The sequence below is a fragment of the Nelumbo nucifera genome, chromosome 2, assembly GCF_055504915.1.
Source record: "Nelumbo nucifera cultivar China Antique chromosome 2, China Antique-T2T, whole genome shotgun sequence".
Taxonomy (NCBI): Eukaryota; Viridiplantae; Streptophyta; class Magnoliopsida; order Proteales; family Nelumbonaceae; genus Nelumbo; species Nelumbo nucifera.
In genome coordinates, this window is record NC_142650.1 from 109,648,351 (window position 1) to 109,660,425 (window position 12,075).

Here is a 12,075-nt window from a genome sequence, read left to right on the forward strand (position 1 = left end):
TAGTAATTGATGTAGGGAGTGTCTTAATTCTATCGTTACCAGAGAGGTCAAGGTACCTTAAGTGCTTCGATTCACCTAAGCTACTTCCCAGTGTTCTCTCTGCCGGTGGTAATCCTCCGCACTTCTTGACAATCTTCTTTCTAATCTTGACATGGTTTTGATGCCTTTGCTCCTGTCCTGCCTTAAATGCCCGTTTCTTGAACAACTCCCAACATTCATCATCACTTAACCCCTTCAAATGATATGCTTCAACTGTGCCCATGATTGTCGCCACCTTTTCATTACGGGTTGTCACTAAGATTTTACTCCCCACGGATCCACCCATCAACAATTCTTTAAGACCATCCCACTTCTTTTGGTCTCTATTCCACACATCGTCCAACACCAGTAAATATCTCTTCCCATCCACTTCTTTTCCAAGGATAGCCTGCAATTGCTCCATCTTTTTGTTGGAATAATCTATTTTGGCGTTGGCACACATTATAATATTTTCTGTAAGCTTTGTCACATCGAAGTCATCGGACACGCACACCCACGTACATTCTTGGGTGGAAGTGTTCCGCCAACTATGGGAATGATGGCCACATTCTCAGTTGGATGAACACCATCACCACCCAAGTTAAAGAAGTTGGGGTTCAATAAAAGCTCTACAATGTTCCTTTTGTCTTGGTCTCGTCTGATAACATTGGATTCACGTACGACGGAGTGGGTTTTCTCCTCCGTAATTCATCCAGACCACCATGTAACGATCCCGGAAGTCTATCCAACAGACTCTAAACTTTACGAGATCATGCCGCGTAACGGCATGCTTAATCTTCTCCCCACTCGGATTGGGCGGAATTGATAATCTTTATTAATTGATAACGTTACTCCCCAATTAAAGTGGGAACAGATCCCATCAGGGCGAAGATCATAGAACCGATCCGCAAAACCTGCGAGGGCTCAACTATATAAAGGCACCAACCCCAATGAAACAAGGTACGTGTGATTTTTTTACTCTCTAGTTCTCTAGCTCTCAAAGCTTTTCAGCTCGCATCATAGTTTACTGACTTAGCATCAGAGCGACCTCGCCGGGTTAACCACCCTGGGTTCTCTGATCCATTGTCTTGCAGATTCACCTAGCTAGCTTCTCGACTGAAAGCCAGATCATCCTCCAGTAGGGAGTAGTCAGATCGCGCTACATCAATTGGCATCGTCTGTGGGAAATCGATCAAAAAGTCATCTTCTTTATAGTCATCAACCTTCTTCTGAATCAATGGCATCTTCTTGTCACACTGGACAAAGCAGCAAGATGAACGTCTCCGGGGGACAGCCCCAACTCCCTTCAGTGTGCATCGGCCAGTTCACCATCCCACTTACTGCGGTTGGGGTTCCAATGCTGACCATGCCACCAAACACCACACAGGTGAATGCCCCACTTCCCCTAGTGGTAGGCGCAACCTTTTTTGACCCTTCTGTGGTTTCCCCCGGAGTTGGACAGTCGTAGTTTGACGACCTGATGTAGTGTGTGCAGGCCATCCAGTTCCAAATGCAGCAGGTTCAGCAATTCCAGCAGTAGCAGCAGTACCTATTCTACCAGCAGTACTAGCAGCAGTTCCCCCCACTACGCAGAGCCAGCAGCCGGTTCCTCCTTGGCACCTAGGGGCCCAACAGAATCAGAATCGACCTAGCGTGAACCAGGACATCATTTGATCTCCCCACCGAAGCGAAGAGACTTCCCAAGTCCCAGTTCCTCCTAGGAGTCAGGTCTTACCCCACAGGTAGACCTGTTCATGGGTCGGGTGGCCCAATGGGCCAACTCGGCCCCCGGATGGGTTTGAACGTTGTTATAGGCCCAGGGGCTTAAATTCGGGCCAAAAAGCCCGACCTGTAGTAAATTCGAGCCGGGCTCGGGTTTTGTCAAAATAGCCCGTCCCGACCTAATATTAGACTTAAAGTGAGTAATGTGATTATGTCCATTTTATTAAATTTTTTGATTTAAGAATGTAAAACTGTGTTTTAAAATATAAAAGAAAGGGGAAAAAAACCATCTTGTAGGCCCATTGTTCATTTAAATAGGAAATAAAACTATTTGAATTTTTAATTTTAATTTGAATAGGGAAAATTGTTTTTTCTTTTTATTAGGTCGGGCTACAGGCTCGGGCTCGTGCTTCGGGCTTTTTATCAGGGCCAGGCTCGGGCCCAAGTTATAGGCCCATTGGTTGGGCCGGGCTTGGGCTCGGGCCTAGCATATTTCCCTTAATGACAAGTGAAAGCCCAGCCCGAGCCCGGCCTGGCCCGGCCCATAAACAGGTCTACCCACGGGAGGAGAGACGCAAATCACACCACCTGCTTCACAAGGGAACCTAGGAAATAGGCCCGAGGATAGTCAGCCTAACAGGATCAATCTTTCTCGGCGTTCGTAGCAAGAAGGTGGGTTGCTTGCAGGTAACCAGTTTGGGGTTTGGGGCGCGAACTCAAGGTAAGGCCTCTCTGTCCGTGATAGCCAGCCCCATAATCCCACAAGGAACCAAGAGCTACCTCGTAGTGGAACAATACCGGAGCATACCGAAATCAGCAGCACCAATGCTGAGCCGATAAAGAGGCAGCAACGGAGGCATCGCAAGGCACGCCGTACTTCAGCTCAGAGCAGCTAGCCAGCGAGACCGAACAAACAAGAAGGACAAGTTAAAGGTAAGGTGGAGGCAAGCTCGGTAGCTACAAAGGACACTCCTCCCCTACTTTCTGGGTCGTCTTCCATGTCTCCCGAGCTCTTGGCGACCCCGATGCCCAAAGACTTCAAGATGCCTCCCTTGGACAAGTATGATGGGTCTTTTAATCCTAATGATCATGTTGGCTCCTTCCAGTCCTAGATGCACCTAGTTGGGGCTGAAGAGTCTTGTATGTGTGTGGCTTTTTTCACCACTTTTAAGGGGGTAGTTCGGACCTAGTACTGGAACATCGCATCGGGATCGATCAAGAGCTGGGCGCAGTTCGCAAATTTGTTTACCTCACACTTCATCACCAGAAAGAAGTGCCCGAGGTCGCAGGAGAGCCTCCTCAATGTGGTTTAGAGAGAAAGAGAGTCGATTAGGAAGTACATCAAGTACTTCAACGACACCTGCCTGCAAATCCCCCACTTAGACCTAGCGGTAAGACTCACAGCAGCAAAGAAAAGAATAACTCTCAGAGAGTTTAAATGGCATGTGGTGGCCAATAAACCAAAAGACATTACTGAATTCCACAAGCTAGCTGACCAGTTCATCAGAACCAAAGAGGAAATGAACCCAAAGGCTGACAACCCGGTAGAAAAAAGAAAAAGAGATAGTGATAACATAGGTAGTGATGAGCGCAAAAGAAAAAAGAGCAAGTCCCCGAGCAGGGGAAGAAACAAATCTAGAAGTCGATCTCCATCATGATCTCGCAAGTTAGGTCGACACTCCAGGGCCCCACCTATTGAAAGGACAAACTACACACCTCTCAATGTTATGTGAGGAGAAATCCTAATGGCTATCAAGGACTCCTCCTTTGTCAAGTGGCCTCCTATGTTGAGGGGAGATCCTGCAACAAGAAACCGGAATGTCTACTGCCATTTCCATAGAGAACACGGGCATAGCATGGAGAATTGCAGAAACCTCCGCAATGAGATTGAGGATCTCATCCGCCGCGGGTACTTAAAAAATTTTGTACATCGAAAAGAAAGAAGCCAGGAAGATCGACATGCAGACCGGCACGGGGACCAGAGAAAGAATGCCCCCGAGATCGGCAACGAGTAGTCACTACGACAGTTGCCCGAGGAAAGACCAATCAACAGGGTGATCAATATGATTATTGGTGAGTCCATCATCGCAGGGTGTACTTCGGCAGCTGGACGAACCTCAATTCACGAACTAGAAAACGAAGAGGAGAACCCGCCAAAGAGACCCCGACTTAAAGAACCAATTTACTTCACGGAGGATGATGCACGTGGGATCTAGTATACTCACGACGATGCTTTGGTGATAAAACTGAGGCTCAACTACTTCGTAGTCAAGTGCATCCTGGTGAACTCGGGTAGCTCGGCAGACATATTGTTCAAGGATACCTTCAACAAGCTACAGCTCCAAAAAAGCGACTTAAAGCCGACAGACACTCCCCTGGTAAGCTTTAGCGGCGAGGAGGTTAGACCTCTCGGGCGAGTCTCAATACCCGTAGAGGCCAACATGTTGTCGAATATCGCAAGGTTCGAGCATACGTTTCTAGTGGTTGCAACTCCTTCTCCTTATAATGCCATAGTAGGTCGACCCATTACACACGTCTTACATGCAGTAGTATCCACCTACTACCCGGCAATGAAGTTCCCAATTGACTATGCAGTAGGAGTTGTGCGAGGTGACCAACTCGAATCTCGCAAGTGCTACATAGCCGCCCTCAAGGGGAAAGCAAAGCTAGCGGCTGACATCGAGCTCGAGCAACCAACAGAGTATGCCGACGAGCGAGCTGCCCCAACAGAGGAGACGGTCCACATCTTAGTCTCAACTAATGACCTAGCCAAGACTCTCCAGATCGGTGTTTCGACCGATGAGCCACTTCGTTCTCAGCTGGCCAGTTAGATAGAGAAAGTGCAACCTCACCCCAGAAAGCTAGAGGATAGTCAATGAAGAGGTCGGGAAGCTCTTAGCGGCAAACTTCATCAAGGAAGTCAATTACCCGAGCTGGGTAGCTAACCCAGTTTTGGTAGAAAAGGCCAATGGCAAGTGGCACATGTACATCGATTACACCGACCTAAATAGAGCCTGCCCGAAAGACTGCTTTCCGCTGCACAAGATCGACCACCTAGTGGACGCGACATCCAGGGCATGAGTTGTTGTGCTTCCTCAACGCCTATTTCGGTTACAACCAAATTAGGATAGACCCCGCTGATGAAGAAAAAATTGCCTTTATCACTGAGCTCGGGTTGTATTGCTACAAGGTCATGCCCTTTGGACTAAAAAATGCCAGGGAAACTTTTCAACGCCTTGTAAATAAAATTTTTGAGCCGTTAATCAGCAATAAAGTCAAATGCTATGTTGATGAGATGGTCGTGAAGACCTAGTATTCAATTTTTTTTGCTAGATGATTTGCAAAGTGTTTCCAAATTTTGTCGGCACGGTACTAATCAAAGAGGTAGATCGAGTCCAACGACCCATCTACTACGTTAGCAAAGTTTTGCAGGACACAAAAACTAGGTACCCGAAGATTGAGAAACTAGCGTACACGCTAATCATAGCAGCTCGCAAGCTTCATCCATACTTCCAAGCCCATACCAATGTCGTCCTCACCAACAAGCCTCTGAGATAGATTCTGTTCAATCCCAAGGTGTCTGGCAGATTGACAAAGTAGGCTATTGAGCTATGTGAGTATGACATCTAGTATGAACCTTGGACGGTAATCAAAGCCCAAGCCTTGGCCGATTTTGTGGCAAAATGTACATTCAGTACCGCAACTCCAGAGCTGACCAAGCTCGAGCACACTGTAGAAGCTTAAACTAGTGCGACAGTCAGAACCGGTCCAACTTGGGACGAGGAGCCTTGGATTCTCCACATTGATGACTCGTCCAACCAATAGGGAAGTGGTGTAGGAATAATTCTATACGGCCCAAGTGAGGTGAAGCTGGAATACACACTCCGGTTTAGGTTCGTGGCATCAAACAACGAAGCAGAGTACGAAGCATTGGTCTTCGGGCTCACCCTAGCAAAGGAAATGAAGGCAAAGCACCTCATCGTATGCTGTGACTCTCAGCTCGTAGTCAACCAAGTCAGCGGTGAGTATGAAGCCCGCTACCCCACCATGGCTGCTTACTTTGCCAAAGTTAGGGAGATCTTGCGCGACTTCATTTCCTACTTCATTAGAAAAATCCTAAGGTCTGAGAACACTGAGGCCGACGCCTTGTCCCGATTAGCAAGCACAAGTAGTAACACCATGCGGACTGTGTATATAGAGGACTTACCTCAGCCTTGCATTCTCGAGGGGGCAAGAGAGGTCACTCCTGTAGCATAAGCAGAACCGAGCTGGATCAACCCACTCATGAGTTACCTACTCCACTGGACCCTCCGTGCAAAACGCAATGCGGCCTGGAGGGTGAGCGCTAGCCGGCTAAGTACATCATTATAGATGGACAACTGTATAGAAGGTCCTTCATGCTCCCCTACTTGTGCTGCTTGCGACCCTTAGAGGTCGAGTACGTACTCCGTGACACCCATGAAGGCTTGTGCAGCAGACACTTGGGGGACAGGGCTCTCGCACAAAAGGCGTTATGGCAAGGCTACTACTGGACCACGATGAAGGCAGATGCACTCAAGCTCGTCAAGAAGTGCGATAAGTGTCAGAGGCACACCAATCCACCACCGACCTGCTCCCAACCTGAAATACCTAACCAACCCATGGCCCTTCGCATAGTGGGGAATCGACATACTTGGTCCATTCCTGCCAACGACAGGACAGAGGAAGTTTTTGGTTGTAGAAGTAGACTATTTTATGAAGTGGGTGGAAGTTGAACCTCTAGCAACAACCACAGTCCGCAACATACAAAATTACTTTTGGAAGAATATAGTATGTCGCTACGGGCTACCTTGCATACACATCTCTGATAACGGGAAGCAATTCGAAGATATTAAGTTTCAGAATTGGGTGTGCCAAAATGGGAATTTAGCAAAGTTCACCTCGGTGGCACACCCCTAGGCAAACGGACAAGCGGAAGTCACCAACGGAGCCATACTTCACAGACTGAAAGCTCGCTTAGCTCGAGTCAAAGGGTTGTGGATTGACAAAATGCCCAGTGTACTATGGGCCTACCGGACTACTGTCAAGACTGTCACAAGTAAGACTCCTTTTAACCTCACTTACGACACTGAAGCGGTAATCCTAGCAGAAATTGAGGTACCTACACTATGCTTGGAGGCCTAAGATGAAGAGACGAATGATGACGAGCTCCGTACCAACCTAGACTTGGTGGAAGAGGTACGAGACCTGGCATACATCCAAGCTATAGCATACCAACAAAGAGTAGCTCGATACTTTAACACCCGGGTCAAAAAGCGATACTTCTGCATCGACAACCTACTTCTTCGACGGTTATGGTACCTAAGCCCAGCGTTGGTAAGTTCGAACCAAATTGAGAAGGTCCATACCGAGTAAGACAGGTATTCGGGGAAGGTACGTACGAGCTTGAGACTCTAGAAGGGAAGCAAGTATCTCGAGCGTGGAACATCGACAACCTAAGAAGATATTACTTGTGATCATCGAATTGGAGAGAGGACTGCAAGTCACTCCCAGAAGCCCAAGGGCTATGATGCCGAGCTAACATAAGACCTTGGCACTATGATAAGACCCAGTCGCCTCTTTGGCATGGGCAGACAAGTCCTAGCCGCCTCTTCGGCATAGGCAGACAAGTCCTAGTTGCCTCTTTGGCATAGGCAAACCAGTTCTCATGTTTGAGGCATAGACAGTTCGGGTACAAACCCTACTATGTCTAACCCACCTCGGCATATAACAACAGGTTGATCCCACTTGAAGTTAGGCCTGATGGCTCGACACTAAGGGATAATCGACACCTAAGTGAGTACCCCATGTGCTATTAGTCTAGCTCATTAGCTTTACAGTTTGGGGTAACCAACACTTAAATAAAATTTACTCCTATTTTTGGTATAGTTCACCAGTTCGGGAGTTATTTACACTTAGAAAAGTTTTTGTACCGAGATAGACAAAATACTTATATTTCATTAATGTAAAGTTTTGAGTACAAAACAAGAAGAAGAGAAAAGAGAAAGTTTCACTATGAATCGAGCTCGGAGCCTCACCCTTGTTGGAGGCTTCAGTAGGAGGATCTGTCTCCATGCGGCTCTTGCCAGCATTGGTCACCTCATCATCATCGGACAAGTCATCCTCGCTTTTTGCTTTGGAGTCCAGATCTTGGGCAGCTTCAACGGCCATTTCCTTTGTGACCCTCGAAGTAGTTATGACACTGAGGTCGAGCTGGGGGAAATCACATCGGGTCAGCCACCTGCTAAGTTTAAATCCTTGGCGGTAGCTCGCCGTCCCCACCTCGACCATCTCCTTCCGGTACTCCACCGAAGACTTGTACTCCTCAACGACCTTGACCTTGGCCTCTTCCATTGCCTGAAGAAGTATTTCAGTTCGCTCCTTCACGTGAGCCTCGAGGTTCTTCACCTCCCTCTTCAGTGTTGCCTCCCGCTCCGTGAGCTCCCTCTTCAAAGCCACCTTACGCTCTTCGAGCTCCTTCTTTTCTGACATCAGCAATGTGATCAGCACCTTCTTAGCCCGCACGTCCTTTTTCAGCTGGTTATTTTCATTGCGGGCTAATTTCAGCTCGGTGTGGGCCTTGCGGGAAGACTCCTCGGCTGCGAGGGCTTGCTTAAAGTTCACCTCGAACTGATAATCCAAGGCGTGGATGGTGGAATTCACCTACCAAGAGAAGAAAACAAGCATCAACATATAAAAATCCAAGTACAAGATAGATCAAAGAAAGTCTGAAAACTTACCACCTTATAGTGAGTAGCCGCTCGGGCTCCGAGCTGAGCAACCAGTAGTTCGGCCCAGCTAGCAACCTCCTCAGAAAACACGGCAAACAGAGGAGACCCATCCAATCTCAAGAAACCCATTCATCCAATCTCTAGCCATCGTATTCCTCATTCACAGGTTCTGAACTTTTACTATGGGCGTTGCCTTTTACGGTGTAAAGTGGGCTTTGTCGTGCTGGCCCGCGGGCCATTACAGCCTGGGCTGGCTTGTGGGTCGGGCCGTGCATCGGGCCAAAGCTATTTATTTAAAAAATTGACAAAAAACTTAAAATTTTAATTTTAGTGGCGATTGTGGGGAGGAAAGAACAAACCAGGGGATAGGGAAAGTGTTCAGGCCATTACAGCCTGAACTTTTGTTGCCACTGTCAATGAATTTTGGGGAACTCTTACTAGATGCAGCTTTCTCGACCAGGTTTCCATATCGGATCTAGTGTCTCTAGAGTTCTCAGGTCCACTCCCTTCCCTTGAGGCTCTATGGCTATCTAAATTCATATCCCTCAAGAGCATTACAAGTAAATTGAGGAAAGGAGATGGATTCTTCCCATCCTTAAAGCATCTCTACCTCTGGAAATTGCTTAAATTGGAGAATTGGTCAGTAGTAATGGAAATATTAGACGGTGATCAGGAAGTAGTGGTAGTAAAAGAAGAAGAAGAGGAAGAGCCACATAACTCATTATCACTGTTCCCTCACCTTCCCAATGAATGTCAGATTTTTATTTGTCCTAAATTGGAAAGTATTTCTTGGGGTTGGCCGGCACGTGAAAGAGTGGAATTATCTTTGATTGATGCCAAGCCATTGGAGTTAATTCTGAAGAAGAAGACGAAGAAGGATAAAACCCCCATCCCCATCCCCATCCCCATCCCATTAATGTTGACATCATCATCATCATCAAGTACAAACTCATCATCCTCTTCTTCTTCTTTTCAACACTTCCTTCCCACTACTCATGTAACCACCACATCATTGACAATTGCATCCTGCAAAGACATAGAGTCTTTTCCTTCGGAGGCGATGGAAGGCTTGACTTCTATCCGAATTTTACAAATTTCAGATTGTTGGGATTTGAAATCATTGCATCCTCAAGCAGTGAAGCAATACCTCGCCGATCTTGAAGAGCTTCAAATTGAGTCTTGTCAAATCTTTCATTCGTTGGAGGGCATCGGAGGTCTTTCTGCCCTAAAAGCTTTGAGGATTAGGGATCTGCCCAAATTGGTTGCATTTCCAGAGGAGCTTGGAGACCTCAAATCCCTTCGGAAACTTCACATTGAAAATTGTCGTAATCTATCATCACTACCTCAAGGTATGCGTCGTCTGTCAGACCTCAAATCCACAACATCAGACTTCCTCTTCTACCTCTGGTACGTACGTAGTCACTTTATTTTATCTTCACGACCAAACTATTTCATTGTGCTTCTTTTAATGTTCATCTACAACAGGGGAGGCCAATTAAGTTTGGTCTATTTCTATATTCTTTCTTATCTTTTATGGGAAAATTGACAATTTCTTTTAGACCTTACAGTCATTTCCAAGGAACAAGAAACAGAGGAGGCCAATAGAAAATGGTCTCGCATTTTAATTAGTTTTAAATTTAATTTACATCAACATTAAACCATTGTTGTTGGGTAACCAATATTGTGTTAAACATGGAATACAATCCTCTATGCATATCCTGAAAAACATGCATCGACAATGCCCCATAAGATGAACGCTTATGGATATATCTTCCCTTAACTTTGTTTAGTGTTCCTGCTTTTACCACAATGGGTCACAACAGCTTCTACTAGCTGTTGTGACTAGTTGTTGAGACTTGATCCTAACTCGGCCACAACTTTCTAATTCTGATAAAGATCCCCTCTGTTTGCATCTCATCAATTAATTGAAAAAGATTCTCATCATAAGATTATTTAGATATTTTTAAATCCCCAAAGTACCATTTATTCATGGATTTTCTAAAATAAGCGTTGGTGTTCAGTTTAGCATTTTTTTTTTTTCAATTTCCATTTCTTATTGGTTTAGTTGATATTAATTGCATGTTGTGTTTGTTGCAATTCAAGGTTTTTATAGAATTTTCTTGGGTTTTTTTGTTATGATTTCCATTTTATAGAAGTTTCTGAAATGGGTATTTTGGTAAGTTAACTTCTTTGTCACTCAACTTAACGAAGATGGGGTCTTTGTTGGAATTTGAATGTTTATGGGGGTTTGTGGAATTTGTTTATATTATATTGTATAATCAATTAGATTTTCTGTTTAACCTTCTTATTCTGATTCTGATGATGCCTTTGGACTTATGTTTTTCTTTCTTTTAAGCATTGTAACAAAATAAAAGGACTACAAACTACTATCAACAAGAAGAAATAGAGTTGTTCAACAAGGCAATCACATATAGGGGCTATCTTGGTGTTATAAATACACATGCAAAGTCTTTGTGTTTATAGCTGTCAAATAAATGAGAGACTATTGTAGTGTCCATTTGTATAAAGAGACTTTGACTAAATCCAAACAGATATATAAGTTTGTTTATATCCCATTAATGCACTAATTATTAAATGTTTGAACAGATAAAAATAGAAGAATATTCAGCTTTTTCGGCTGCTAGAAGAGCATAATTGCTCCACAGACAAATATCGTGTTAGAAATTTATTCAACCTGTGAGTATCATCTAATTTTATTGATTAGCTTCTTTTTACCCATTTTCATTTTCCCTCTTTAGAATTTTAAAAGTTCCAAATCCTCATTGTTTTTCTAGCCTCTGCATAAAAGTTTGTGTTGTTGTTTCTTCTTTTGTTGTACAAATTTGACTACTCCTAATATTTGTATATCTTTACAAATATCTTTTACTTGGATCTCAGTTTTAGAATTTTCCCCAATTAGGCATTTCAAATTTACCTTTAAACCAAAAATATTCATTCAGGTGAGGTGCAAATTTTCTCTTGTACATCTGAAGAATCATGTAGGGATCATCATTTCCTGTAATAGTCAAATCTCTAGTTGAGAAGCATGAGACATGCATGGGTTCAAGCCTAACAATGGCCACTTTGTGAAAAAATTTCCAAAGATTAGGGTTTATATCCTCTCCTTCCAAAGACATTGGATAACCAACTTGGACCAATATTGGGTTAAGGAATCATATGATAGTAGCAACAATTATTGTTTTATTGCACACTTTCTTTCTATTCATATTTTCTTGATGTGTTTCTTGATATCATGGTCAGTCCTATTAAAACTTGCAGATCTTCTGAGGGTAATTGTTTTTTCTTTGCTCTTTGTGTCTCTTTTATTGTGTAGCAGGATCAATTGATGATTCTTGGCACATGGCACATGTAGAGAGAGCAACCAAGTTGTAGATATTCTTGCAACTTTGATGTGACAACAAGGAAAATTGTTTTTTTCTAATTTGTAATCAATGCATGACCGACCTCATGAGGTATGTATTTCAGTAAAAGAAGATTTTCATTTGGATGGCCTAAAATTAGGCATCCTTGGTTAAATCTAAATGTTTTGTAAAATGGAAATTTGAACTAAAACTTGTTTCTTTTT

General features: G+C 44.4%; 1 protein-coding gene across 4 annotated transcripts in view; it reads left to right on the top strand.

The window, feature by feature from the left end:
• The window catches only part of LOC104613024 (putative disease resistance protein RGA3), a 97,896-nt gene that overhangs the window by 61,530 nt on the left and 24,291 nt on the right, over positions 1-12,075 (top strand). The window lies entirely within an intron of this gene.